Below are 12,861 nucleotides of genomic sequence, written 5' to 3' on the forward strand. Positions count from 1 at the left end.
AGACGGGTCTGTGATGACTTTGTTAAAGAGGAGTGGTGGGGGAAAGGATGCAATCAAATTTTTGAAGGGGGGAGGAGGGGGGGGGGGGGCGGTGAAGTAGTGAAAACCCTATAGACCAAAAGGTGTGTGTGTCAGTCAGTCACAGTTCGTCAGACCTACTTTTGTTGACGTTTCCTGTACTACTACTAGGACCAAGTGGGAGGACTAGCGCCCATGTCTCCTACCCCCCCCCACCCCCCCTAGCAGGTCTACTTGTTCACAATGTACGCTGGACCAAGGGGAGGACTTGGTCCCATGTAGCCCACCCCTGCCTGAGCAGGTCTACCTGTTGATATTGTACCTGGTCCAAGAGGGAGGACTGGGTCCCATGCATCCCCCCTCCTCTCAACAGATCTACTTGTTCACAATGTAAGCTGTACCTGGACCAAGGGGGAGGACTTGGTCCCATGCATCCCACCCCTACCCCCGAGCAGGTCTCCTGTTGATATTGTACCTGGTCCAAGAAGAAGGACTAGGTCCCATGCCCACCTTACCCCTTGCGGGGGAATTTGTTGATGTTGGTAAGACAGGAACTTGCACAATGTTCCATTGTGGTTGACTGGTGGTTAATTTGGTCATAGACCCTCAGCATGTTGTGGTGCCTTTTGTGACGTCCTAACGACAATTTAGACTTTGCAGCTCATCTTCACGTTCTTGGAATGCTGTTTTCTAACCTGTAGCTGCTCCCCCCCTCCCCCCTCCCCCCCCCTCCCCCCCCTCCCCCTTCCCCCCCCCCCCCCCCCTCCCCCCCTCCCCCCCTTCCCCCCCCCCCCCCCCCCCCCCCCCCCCCCAAGCCGTCAGGTTGTGCTGGACAATAGCAGGTCGTGTCTTGTGAGGGAAGTTGTGCAACAGATACCACCAGTTAGTTCTTGGTGTTCAAGTATCGCTCGTAGTTGGTTCTGTTTGTCATGTGTTTTTAAAGTTTTTCATTGGGGCCCAACTTGTTTATGTTGTATGCAAAGACTTTTGGATTGTTAAAAAGTGTTTTTAGATGTGGTGTGGAGGTGTGGGACGTGGGTGAAAATAACGGGTTTTGATTTGATGTTTCATGTTTTGTTTTTTTGTTGTTTTTTTTTGTTTTTGTTTTTTATCCGAGTATTTGTACTTTATGAAAGAGGTACATGATTTCCTGTTTAGGAAGTGTTATAGCTCGGTCTAAGAATTAATTAATTTATTAAACATTTGGTGTAATCACTTCCATACATGATATAGTTTATGGCCTGCTCCTATGCACTAGACAGGTAATCCCATCACGTTCATTGTATGTATTTTATTTTTGTCTACAAAGCTGAGGATCATTATGTGGGGTAAAAGGTAATGGAGTGGGGCAACACCTGTCCATGAGCAAGGGGATGAATGTATGAACAAGACGAGAGGATTCAAGGAAACGCGTACCTGCACGTAAGTGCGTTGGATTGGTTTTCAGGTTGTTGGTGGTTGAAATGCCAGTGAGTAGTTTTGGGGGATGGTATTTATGAGATTGTGGGGAACTACCTGCTTCAATTCCTGGTGGGAGGAGTGCAATAGGCCTCGGCCTAATTGTTTCACGATGTCTTTACGGCGGGTATTGTGGCCTACACCCACGCCGGCGGACTATTTTGATGCATTGTACTATTGCCGACAACGAGCTTTACTGATCCATGAAGATAGTTGTGAACGAAAACAGTGGAAATGTGCACCGTTCGGCTGTTTTCGTGAACTTCCTCAAGTTTATGGATTTTCTTAAGTCACTCCTGTCCGTTTTTATATTTTTCGCTCACTTGGAACAAAGTTCAGGGGAGCTTATGCGATGGCGCGTCGTCCGTCTGTCAGTCCGTCCGTAAACACTTGCAGCTTCTTCTCCGAAACCGCTGAAGGGATTGTGACGAAACTTGGTACAAATTATATTTGTTGTGTTGACTAAAGTTTGCTCATGGCAATTCAAAAAAAGTCTGGGTTTAAGGGGGTTTACTGGGGTCAAAGTGGATACAGGTTTGACCCCCCCCCCCCCCCCCCAAAAATAGGTATTTGTTTTTTTTCCTGAAACTACACACACTATTTCGATGAGGCTTGACCACAACCTTCACCACCCGTGCTATACCAAAGTTTGTTCATGGCATGAAAAAAAAATTGAGGTCTGAGGAGGTATATGGGGTTGGGGTAGGAGGCGGGTTGTCCCCTAAAATAGGTATTTTTTTGTTTGTTTAAAGTCTTATAATTACCTTAGTATGATTCTACATGCTGCCCTGTTTTCTAGCAACCATTGAAATTGGTTTAAAATACCTTTAGTCGGTGCAGTATACTCTTTATTCTACCAGGTGAGCACCAGGGGTATTACCCCTATGTTTGGTAAAATAATACAGTTGGCAAACGTTATTATGGTGTAATGAACAGTGAACTATGAGGGCATGTTGATAAGTAATTCCTCCTATTCCTTTTATTTTTTCTTTCAAAGTGGGTAAACGCATTTGAATGAAACAGGCAGACACGAACATCAATCTTTAGTCTACAATAGTGCATATTTGTTAACATAATCACAACTGCGGTCCACGCATTTCTACCAACATTCAAGTAGTTTTGTCATGCCATTATGACAGAACTGCATCTTACTAGCCGGTGTGTACCCCGGTTTAGAATAGGTACACCGTATGCGTGTCGTAAGAGGCGACTAAAAGGGTTGGCGCCTGGAAGGGCATCCGGCCATAAAAACGTTGCCTCAAAAAGAGAACCATGACGATTACAACTACATATGGGCCAGGGTACAGTCCGAACTACCCCGTGGGGGACCCCACTCCCTCGTCAAAACTCAAGGTGGGGAACCCGTTTTTTTTTTTTTTTTTTTTTTTTTTTTTTTTTTTTTTCAAAATGGAGAAGATTGTCATGGGGACCGCAAGGCTAACCCCCGCTCTTGCAGGGAAAATGGCCTTAAAATGCCTGTGTTGAATTGTTGTGCATCTTACTGACTTGACCATCGGTGAAGACGTCATGGTCTGAAGAAAAATGTTCTCCACGAAGGTGTTCCTTAGTTTGGGGAAGAAATAAATCTGATGGAGTCATGGTGGGTGCTGTAAGGTAGTGAAGCCGAGGCGACAAATTGATGCAGTAGTTCTTACACATGTGAGGCCGTGCACTGTCATTCTAAATTGATTTATCCCCCTCGCATCTCAAAAAATCCGTAAGCATGACTTTCCTGGCAGGTGGTTACATCTATATAATAATAGTGTAAGGACTCGACTTTGTTATCCCTTTTACGCCGCACCCAGTGACCCAATGCCCACGGCACTAATGGATTTACGATCTACGAACCGCGCTCTTTGTTTATCACGTACAGCCATACTCGAAAAATCTGAATTCGCCGACGTCGGGGCCCAAAAGCATCCGATTAACTGCCGATACGACGCCATCTTACGACGCCATCGTATTGGCGTCTGCTGGGTGAAGGCAAAGCAAGCCGTCCACTGAGTGGACAATCCAGAGCATGCATTTGTGCCGGTGTCGGCGATCGTTGTTCATATAAGCACTCTTCATTCTCATCTTTCTTCCTAACTCTTACTCGGACAAGCAAATCCCCTATGCCATCCATAATGGTACACTCTATCCATACACCACATCCTCCCTTCCGTGGATGTTCCACGGGTTTCGGCTAGTATAGATTATTTTTTTTATTTTTTTGTGCTGATGATCCTTTGCGTTGATACTCCTTTGACCGTCTCTTGCTCTCAGGATCGTGATGGTGCACCAAACTCTCATCTCAAGTCAAAATATTGAACAGGAACTGGTTGCCTTCACATTAATAGCACAACAGCTCTGCATTCACTTCCATCCTCTTCTCCTTCATTGCATCAGTCACCATTCTGGGAACCCACCGTGTACACAACTTCCCATATCCGAGTGTCGACACATTGGCATACAGTCGTTCAGCAGACTCTTTACTCAGCTTGGCATTTCAGCTGGTTTTCTTTGATAAGCTGACTGGCTCGTTGGTGAGCCATATCTGTTGCCTTTATCGGTCTCACACAACAGTTTGTCTTACAGGTTCGTTTGTCCAGCATCACTGACTTTTGTACACCTAGCCTCTCTGGACAGTACCCGCATCCATTCAATCATAGCCATACAAAACCTTCATTCACCAATGATGCTGATTGGAGGCATGTTCTCTCATGTTAGAAACTCAATAACAGCACGTGGCTTTAACCACACTGATGACATTGTGCTGCCCTCTGCCATCTTGACAAATGTAGCACAGACAGATGGGGCAAAATTTACGAAAGGCATTTAAGAGTTAGACACTTGTAGAATCACTAATCGTTCAATGATCACCCTTTTAAAGTTAGTCGCCAATCGCCGAAGAGTGATTATCGAATGCGTGATCAAAACCTAATTGTAAGCATTTAAATAATAAAAACTTTTACACGTCGGCGAGGGCATGTTTAAGACGGTGTTGTAAGTCCACCTTGTCCGAGTCGAGAGTTCAAGCTGCATTTGGCATTCAGAGCATGCATGGTGAAAGTAGAAACATGCAGTCCGAGTCCAGCATCCCCGAGTCTGAGTACTTGGCTTTTTGAGTCTGAATCCTGTTAGATTTTTACATTTATGGTTTACTTCTGTCAATGAAACGGATTCTGATTTGGCTTATTGGTGGCTTATTTATTTGAAGATTTGGTGGCTTCTTTAATCCATAAATAGTTTAAAATCGTGAATTTTGCTCTTTATTTATGCTCTAATTTATTTATTTTGTCATACAGGAACATCCGCCCATTATCTGGACTCGTATCGATTCCCTTCACACTGTGATATGATTTGTTTTAAAATCGCACGTGAAATTATGTAAACCTAACTCTCGTCTCTAACCCTAACACAGATAAAAGATTCCATCAGTCGTTGAATTTTAATTATTTAATTTCAAAGCTTTATAAAACCTTTTACAAACTCTAACCCAAACACCTTGGCCCTCTAAAACGAACCCAATATCTAATATGGAATAAAGAAAATATGTATAAAATTGAGAAATCGAACCAGCTAAATATAAATACACATATACTCCTGTCAATGTTTTTCTCTTTAAATGTTAATTTTAGATTGATCGACTGGATTTAAATACATCATTTCGTTTGATAGGTTCTACTTGTAACAATTCCGGTTCCGGTTCCTTGTTCTCGGTCGTGTGATCTCTAGCTCCTCCGGTATCCTTAAAGATAAGTTTCCCCTGATCGTTTTTATTGAATTTCTACCATTTATTTTGCTGTCTGTTTACTGTGTGCTGCTCGTTCGATTTTTGTTTTAAAATTTGTGGGTATTAGTTGGATTTTTTCCTATCGTGTTCTTTTGAGGCCTACCCTCAAATCGACAAAATACAAATTCTCAAAATCAAATCTATCAAAAAGACCTATCTACTACTATTTTGAGGCCTACCCAGTTCCCACGTTAGTCATTGTGTCGATGAACGTCCTTTCTCTGTACTTTTTTTTTTTTTTCTTTTAACCCCTTCCTCAACTTTTTACCCTTTGTTTAATGTCTTAAAATACAAACAAAAAAAATTTAAAATAACAAACTCCTTCTCACCTCACACCCCACCGCTACCATGTGTTGTCTCACCCTACCATTCCCTTTCCTCCATCGACATCATCTCTTCCAGCCAATTTCACCTTTCTTTCACCATACTCCTTCACGATATTTCAACCTTTCTCCTTTTTACTCAAATCTGCTTTCACCTAACCTTAAAAAAAAAAAAAAAAAACTTAATATTAACTATACAGGCTGCCTACGCCTGGGCCACCTATCCCTGGGACTTCTGAAACCCGCATTTGGAGATATCCCCTGATGACACACCTTTTAGTAAAATATAATCAGATATGCGAATTTAGTGGGTGACTTATTCACCTTGCATGCTCCCAAACGAACACATGCTGTAATGGTGCTGTCTGCACTAGTTCTCAGATCCATTGTGCATCGATATCGATGGGGAATGACGTATGATGGTGATGCACCACTTTCTTGAAGCCCTGGAGGGAAAAAATGCCATTATATTTGCGTCAGTTTGGATAAGTGTCCACCCCCCTGAGTTGGTGTAAAGTGGAAGCACCTTTGAGAGCAATTACAGGTGAGTCTGTTGAGATGGGTCTCTACCAACTTTGCACACCTTGATTGGGCAATATTTGCCCATTCTTCTGTACAAAACTGTTCAAGCTCAGTCAAGTTGCATGGGTAGCGTTGATGGACAGCAATCATCAAGTCATGCCACGGATTCTCGATTGGATTTAGGTCGGGACTCTGACTCAGCCACTCGTGGACATTTATCGTTTTGTTCCTTAGCCACTTCAGTGTAGGTTTGGCTTTGTGCTTCGCACCGTTGTCATGATGAAAGCTGAACTTTTGTCCCAATCTCGGCTTTATTGCAGAGGGTATTCCTCTCGGATTTTCAAATCGGCAAAATCAAAATTTAATCAGTGGGTTTCCCCCCCCAAGATTTTTTTTTTTTTTTTTTTTTTTTTTTGTTGTATTTTGCTCCATCCATTTTCCTTTCTATCCTGACATGTGCCCCAGTCTCTCCTGATGAGAAACATCCCCATAATATGATGCTGCCACCACCATGCTTCACAGTAGGGATGGTGTTCTTTGGATGATGTGCTGTGTTGGCCTTGCATAATGTTTTGCATTTTGGCCAAAATGTTCCATCAGACCAAAAACTTTTTATTGTCTGGTGGTACCATGTGCCTTCCACTTCCTAATGATTGTCTTGACTGTGCTGTAAGGGGTATTCAAGGCCTTTGAAATATTCTTATCCCCATATCCTGATCTGTGCCTTTCAACTTTATCCCGGAGGTGTTTTGAAAGCTCCTTGTTGCTTATGGTTGAGTCTTTGCTGTGAAATGCACTACGCAGCAGAGGAAACCTACAGGAACAACTGATTTTATTCTGAAATAATCAGAATCGCTACGATTTAACACAGGTGGAGGCCAATTAACTTGGTGTGTGATTTTGAGGGTTATTGGTTACACCTGAGCTAATTTACAATTGCTATTATAAGGGGGGTGGACACTTATCCAACCAAGATATTCTCGTTTTGTATTTTTAATTTTCTGAAATTGTTATTTGTTTTTTCACTTGGAAGTTGTGGGTTGCAATGTGTAAATAAAGGTGGAAACATTCTGGTTTGATGCATTTTAATTCCAGGCTATAAGCCTGGTGTTGGGCTAGCGGCTAGGGTGCCAGCTTAGGATCCTAGGATCCTGGGTTCGAATCCCGGTCGATCGCTGAATTAACGCCAGGGGGGTTGACTCAGCCTGTCATCCTTCCGAGGTCGGCAAATTGAGTACCAGTTCACTGGTAATTTCCTGTTTGTCGTAAAAGGCGACAAAAAGGGTTGGCGGCAGGAAGGGCATCCGGCCGTAAAACATTGCTTCAAAAAGGGGACCAACAAAAACAACAACAACCACGGTGCCCGAAAAAGGCCAACCCCCACTTTGCGGGGAAAAATGGCCTCTAAAGGTGTTTTTTTTTGTTTGTTTTTTTTTGTTAAGGCAACAAAAGGTGAAAATTTTGAAAGGGGGTGTAGACTTTCTTTTGGCACTGTACATACATGTATGCATATGTATTATACATATACATTATGGTTACTTGGCACCGCATCCAGGGCACGAGTATCAAGGTGTCACAGCAGAGAACAGATAAAAACACTTTTGTGCCCTTGGTTGTTTTTAATGGTGAAACCAACATGTCAGGAGACAGAGTGATGTTGTAATAAATACTATATCTACAAATGATGTAGTAGTGATGTTGTATACGACAGGAGTACCAATTCCTAATGCCTTTAAAGGGGAACCCAAATGCAATATATATTATTTAAAAATAATTAATCGTGGTCTAATTTGAAGGAGTTTTTTATTTTAATTTTTGAATTTTCTTTTGACAAAGTGTCAAATAGCCCGTCTAACGATTTTCGATTTTTCCAGACGTCACCTAATGTGCTCACTGCTCATCTTAACCCAAATGGCAACTTGCATAGAGAAATGGTGCATGGTGAGCCCAGATTCTGATAGCGATTCCTCCGTCATTAGCAACTTCAGTATGTTGGATTTGATTTTGAAGATTATATCAGTATGATTTTGAAGAAGCTATTTGAGACAAAATTGGTAATGCCAACGCTTTTGGAGGAATTGCAGAGACCTATCATTTCAAGCCTTATTTGAGCAATTCAGACGAAGATGGTGATATGTCAGTTGTAAAGATGAAACACCAGTCGCATATTCACTACAGATTGGAAGTTTTGGTTTTCTGTTCAATTGACAGTTTATCAGGGAGTTTATATTAATTGATAAATCAATTTTATTACTCCAGAAGAAATATGACACGGATGCTAAGCGAAATGCACTCAACACCTATGCCACCCAGGCACACGGTTGATGTGGGATTATGGTGGTGGGTATTATGGGGTGATGGTTGATGGGGGATTGTTGGAGGTGGTAGAGGTGGTAGAGTTGGTGGTATGGGGTGGTGTAAGATAACTGCTTTATTTGTGAGGCCTACTACAACAAACAACAACAACAACAGGCATTTTAAGGCCATTTTCCCTGCCAGAGTGGGGGTTAGCCTTGCGGTCCCCATGACAATCTTCTCCATCTTGCCCTATTTTCTGCATCTCCCTTTGTTAACCCCCTTGCCCGCATTTCTTCTTCCACCATCTTTAGCCAAGTCTTTCTCGGTCTTCCCCGTCCTCTACTTCCTTCTACATTCATTTCCATCACTCTTCTCAACCAGTCACTTTCATCTTTCCTCAACACATGACCAAACCATCTCAACCTGATCATCTTCACAGCATCAATTACAGGCTCTATTCCCATCATCTTTCGCAATTCATCATTTGTCTTCCTCTCTCTCAACGATACTCCACACATCCACTGAACCATTCGCATTTCCACCCTTTCCTTCCTTCGTTGCTGCTCCACGTTCATTACCCATGTCTCGCTCCCGTAAATCATAACACTTCTCACACATGCAGCATACACCTTTCCCTTCAGCTTCAACGACACTCCCCTCCTCGTCAGCACGCCACTCAGTTCCCGAAACTTCTTCCATGCACATCACTCGAGCAACCGTTGCCGAGTCTGATCCACCTTCTCCATTCAGCATGTCTCAGAGGTAGCAAAGTTTGTGAGGCCTACTCTATGTGGCATTCTCTTGTGATATCTCATTGCAAATCCGCTTGAGTTGCAAGAGCATATATATAGTACCTCACAAAACAGTCAAACACACACATGGACCAGGAACAGCATTATATTACATTTCTCCTTCAGAATGAAAATTAATTTAAAGATTAAGTTTTTAGGATGGTGGTGGGTATTATGGGAGGGGGGAGGGGGTGATGATTGGTGGGGAGTGGGGTGGGATCTTGGGGTGGTTGTGGGTATTGTTTGCTACGGTTTTTGAGCTCTTCAGATGCGTAGGGCAACAAGGTGGCTGAAGGCCAGTATATCTAGCATGGTGGGATCGGTCGCTGGCAGGCCAACACAGGTGTTCCATTCACCATTCAAATCACCCTTACCCATATACTGGTAGCTTGGCAGAGATGGTGTTAGTTTTGTGTGACTGCTGTTTCTTCCACTTAATAGTGGGGATGCCATCCTCTCTCAATCATGTTGGAACACCACAAGATCTATCAATCTTTTTTGTTTCATAACAGTTCTCTGTAAAATGTTCCGAACATAAAAGCAAACTTCTTGTTGGCTCATTCTACACTGGTATTTCTGACAAACCACCTCCAATTTCTGGCAACCCTCAGATCTTTCAGCCAACAGTATAGCATGAAACTATCGTGGTTTGTATTACTACAACCACCAAGGATGCATCGATGAGGCACATTTGTAGAAATTCGAAAATTTTATTTGCCATTCGAGTTAAATCGTTCTTCGATGTTACCCGTAAACAATACGGAAGTGGCGGTCACTTTCACTTTGTCACAGCTAATCGTAAAGAAAATTTCTTCTTTTAATTCCAAAGTTACCTACTTTATAAATGGGAAATCAGAAAATGACATATCATCTCTATTTTGTAGGGTAGCAAGGGATAGATTCGTGTTGAGGTGGCTGATCATTTGGGTTCCCCTTTAAGCACAATAATAATTTAACTATTCATGACCTTCCTGAGAATCCCCAAATTAAGTATGAACATTACACTCAGCATTGCAGCTACATGATAACTGAAAACTCTTGAGGTGGCAACTCTGTTTACTCAAGCTGTTTGCGCATTAAACCCCAGTGGGTTATAAATGGGTGAAGGGTCGGTGGTGAGCCCCTTTTTGAAGAATCTGTCCGGACGGGGCACACAGGTGGTGAAGCTGACAATCAGTCGGTCATGTTTATTCAACCAGTCCTCAGAAGGTGAATCACTTTAGCATGGAGAAGAACCCAAGTCAACTGGTACAGCTGCACCATATGTAAATAAGGAAAGAAGAGAACTCTAAGCTGAAAAGGATGAGGTGGTTGAAGAACAAGAGAGGTTAGAGTATAGGTTCTCAAAGTGGTCCCTACCGCCCCCCAGTGGGTGCTGGGAACTTTCAGGGGGGCACTCGAGAGTCCATGGGCGGTAGGGGGGCGCTGGCAATGATTTGGGGGGCACTGGCGATTTAGAGGAGCAGCGGCGATTTGGAGCGCTCATTGGGCTTCCTGCAATCTGAACAGGTTACCCAGCGCCATTCGGCAAATTGGCCATCCAATCAATGACCACATTCTTTCCCCCTCCGCATGGTTTTTATGATCACATATTCGCTGATGTCGTGTAGGTATTTTCTTGTCCATACATGCTCATGCAACAAACATGATAGTGTATGACACCAGCGAAATACTATTGGCCGCCAATGCGGCCAATAGTACAACACTTTTTTGTCACGTGGTGCCATTTCAACCAATCGGCTTGCAAGAATCTTTTTATGCGGGATATAATACACTATTCGTGCTGGACTATTCAACGTGCCTGGTTCAACTTTACAGCCTGGCCTTGCCAGCACAGACATTGGGCAAGGTAAGAACAGTCAGTGTTAGCGCTGGTGTTAGTCTTTCGACATTTTGGCGTGTTAATTTCGTTATTCAAAAAAGCTTCACGTCCGGTCGGCTTCAAGATGTCGGCCTCAAAGAAAAAGTGTCGTCAGTATTCCATTGAATACATCAAGTATGGATTCATTCCATCTCTAACGAACAAACAGTTACCGATGTGTTTCTGGTGGGGTATCACGCTGTCCAATGAAGCAATGAAACCATCTCGACTGAGCGAACACCTGAGTAAAAAGCACAGTGATAAGGCTCGCGCAGAGGTCAGCTATTTCCAATCGCTGAAAGAGAAATTTGAGAAGCGATCCATTGTAACGACGATGTTCAAAGCCAGCCAAAAGCTCGTGGATAAAGGACTGGAAGCGTCGTATAAGCTGTCATTGCTCATCGCCAGATCTGGAAAACCGTATTCAATCGGCGAACAGTTGATCAAACCAGCTGTTGGGGAAGTGATAAAACCATTATGGGCCAGGATCCGAATCCAGTTCTCTCGTCGACTGCGCTCAGCAATGATTCTGCGGCCAGGCGGATTGATGAAATGTCATCAGATGTAGAAGATAAGCTGTGTAGTGAGCTGAGAAGCACACACTTCGCCATCCAGCTGGATGAGTCCACTTTGCGTGACAGTGAAGCTCTGTTACTCTGCTACGTTCGCTTCATCCGTGATCAGGAAATGGTGCAAGAAATGTTGTTTGCCTCTCTCTCCAGACCGATACGAAGGGTTCTTCCATCTTCCAAACGTTGGAGAAGTACTTTTCTGATAAGAACATACCGATGGAGAACATTCTCGCTTGTGCGACGGACAGGGCACCAGCGATGGTTGGTCGCCAGCGTGGTTTTATTGCGCTTCTGAAGAACCAGGTACCATCCGTGTTTGCCATTCACTGTGTCGTGTACCGCCAGCATCTTGTAGCAAAAGCTCTCAGCACCAGACTTCATACATCACTCCAAACAGTAATCAAAGCAGTGAATAAAATCAAGGTGTCGTCTCTGCATGATCGGCTGTTTCGTCAGCTTTGCCACGAGAACGATGAGGCATTCAAGCGGCTCCTGTTGCACACCGAAGTTCAATGGTTGTCCAAAGGCGCTTGTTTGACCCATTTTCTCAACAGTGGTCGAGTTTGTCGGAAATTGATACGGAGCTATCGGAGAAAGTGAATGCGATTGAGCATGATGTGGCTTACCTCACGGACATATTCAGTATATGGAATGATGTCAACAAACAACTCCAGGGTGACCATATGACGCTGATTAAAGCAAAGAAAGTGATCGGCGCGGTCGTAACCAAGGCGACTCTGCACAGGGAAACCCTCGGCCGCAGAGATATGTACCACTTTCCCTGGTTGGCAAAGGAAACTGCTGTTTCTGATGAAGAGCTGCTCGTTTATTGCAATCACCTTGAGAAGATTCGTGGAGATATGGAACAGCGTTTCAGAGACATGCTAGAACTGTCGGTACCAGCATGGGTGATCAACCCATTCAAATGTGACATTCAAGATGTGAAGCGCGAATTACAGGACGAAATTATCAACCTCCACAATGATAATGAGGCGAAGGCAAGATTATCGCAGCATGAATACGGCAAATTCTGGATTCTGGATCGGGGCTAATACCCCGCAATGTGTACAGAGGCAGAACTGCTGCTGATGGCGTTCCCCACATCATACCTCGTTGAAAGAGGGTTCAGCGCCGTGATGGTGCTGCTGTCCAAGTATCGAAACCGCCTTGACATTACCGAGAGGGGCGATCTGTGTCTCTACCTCACTGAGATGGAGCCAAACGTTCGTAATCTCGCAGCGAG

At 43.8% G+C, this 12,861-nt stretch overlaps 1 protein-coding gene across 1 annotated transcript in view; it reads left to right on the forward strand.

The window, feature by feature from the left end:
* Positions 1-12,861, forward strand: part of LOC137418250 (casein kinase I) — an 87,398-nt gene that overhangs the window by 692 nt on the left and 73,845 nt on the right.

Source organism: Myxine glutinosa, chromosome 3 (assembly GCF_964187855.1).
Source record: "Myxine glutinosa chromosome 3, kmMyxGlut1.1, whole genome shotgun sequence".
Classification (NCBI taxonomy): domain Eukaryota; kingdom Metazoa; phylum Chordata; class Myxini; order Myxiniformes; family Myxinidae; genus Myxine; species Myxine glutinosa.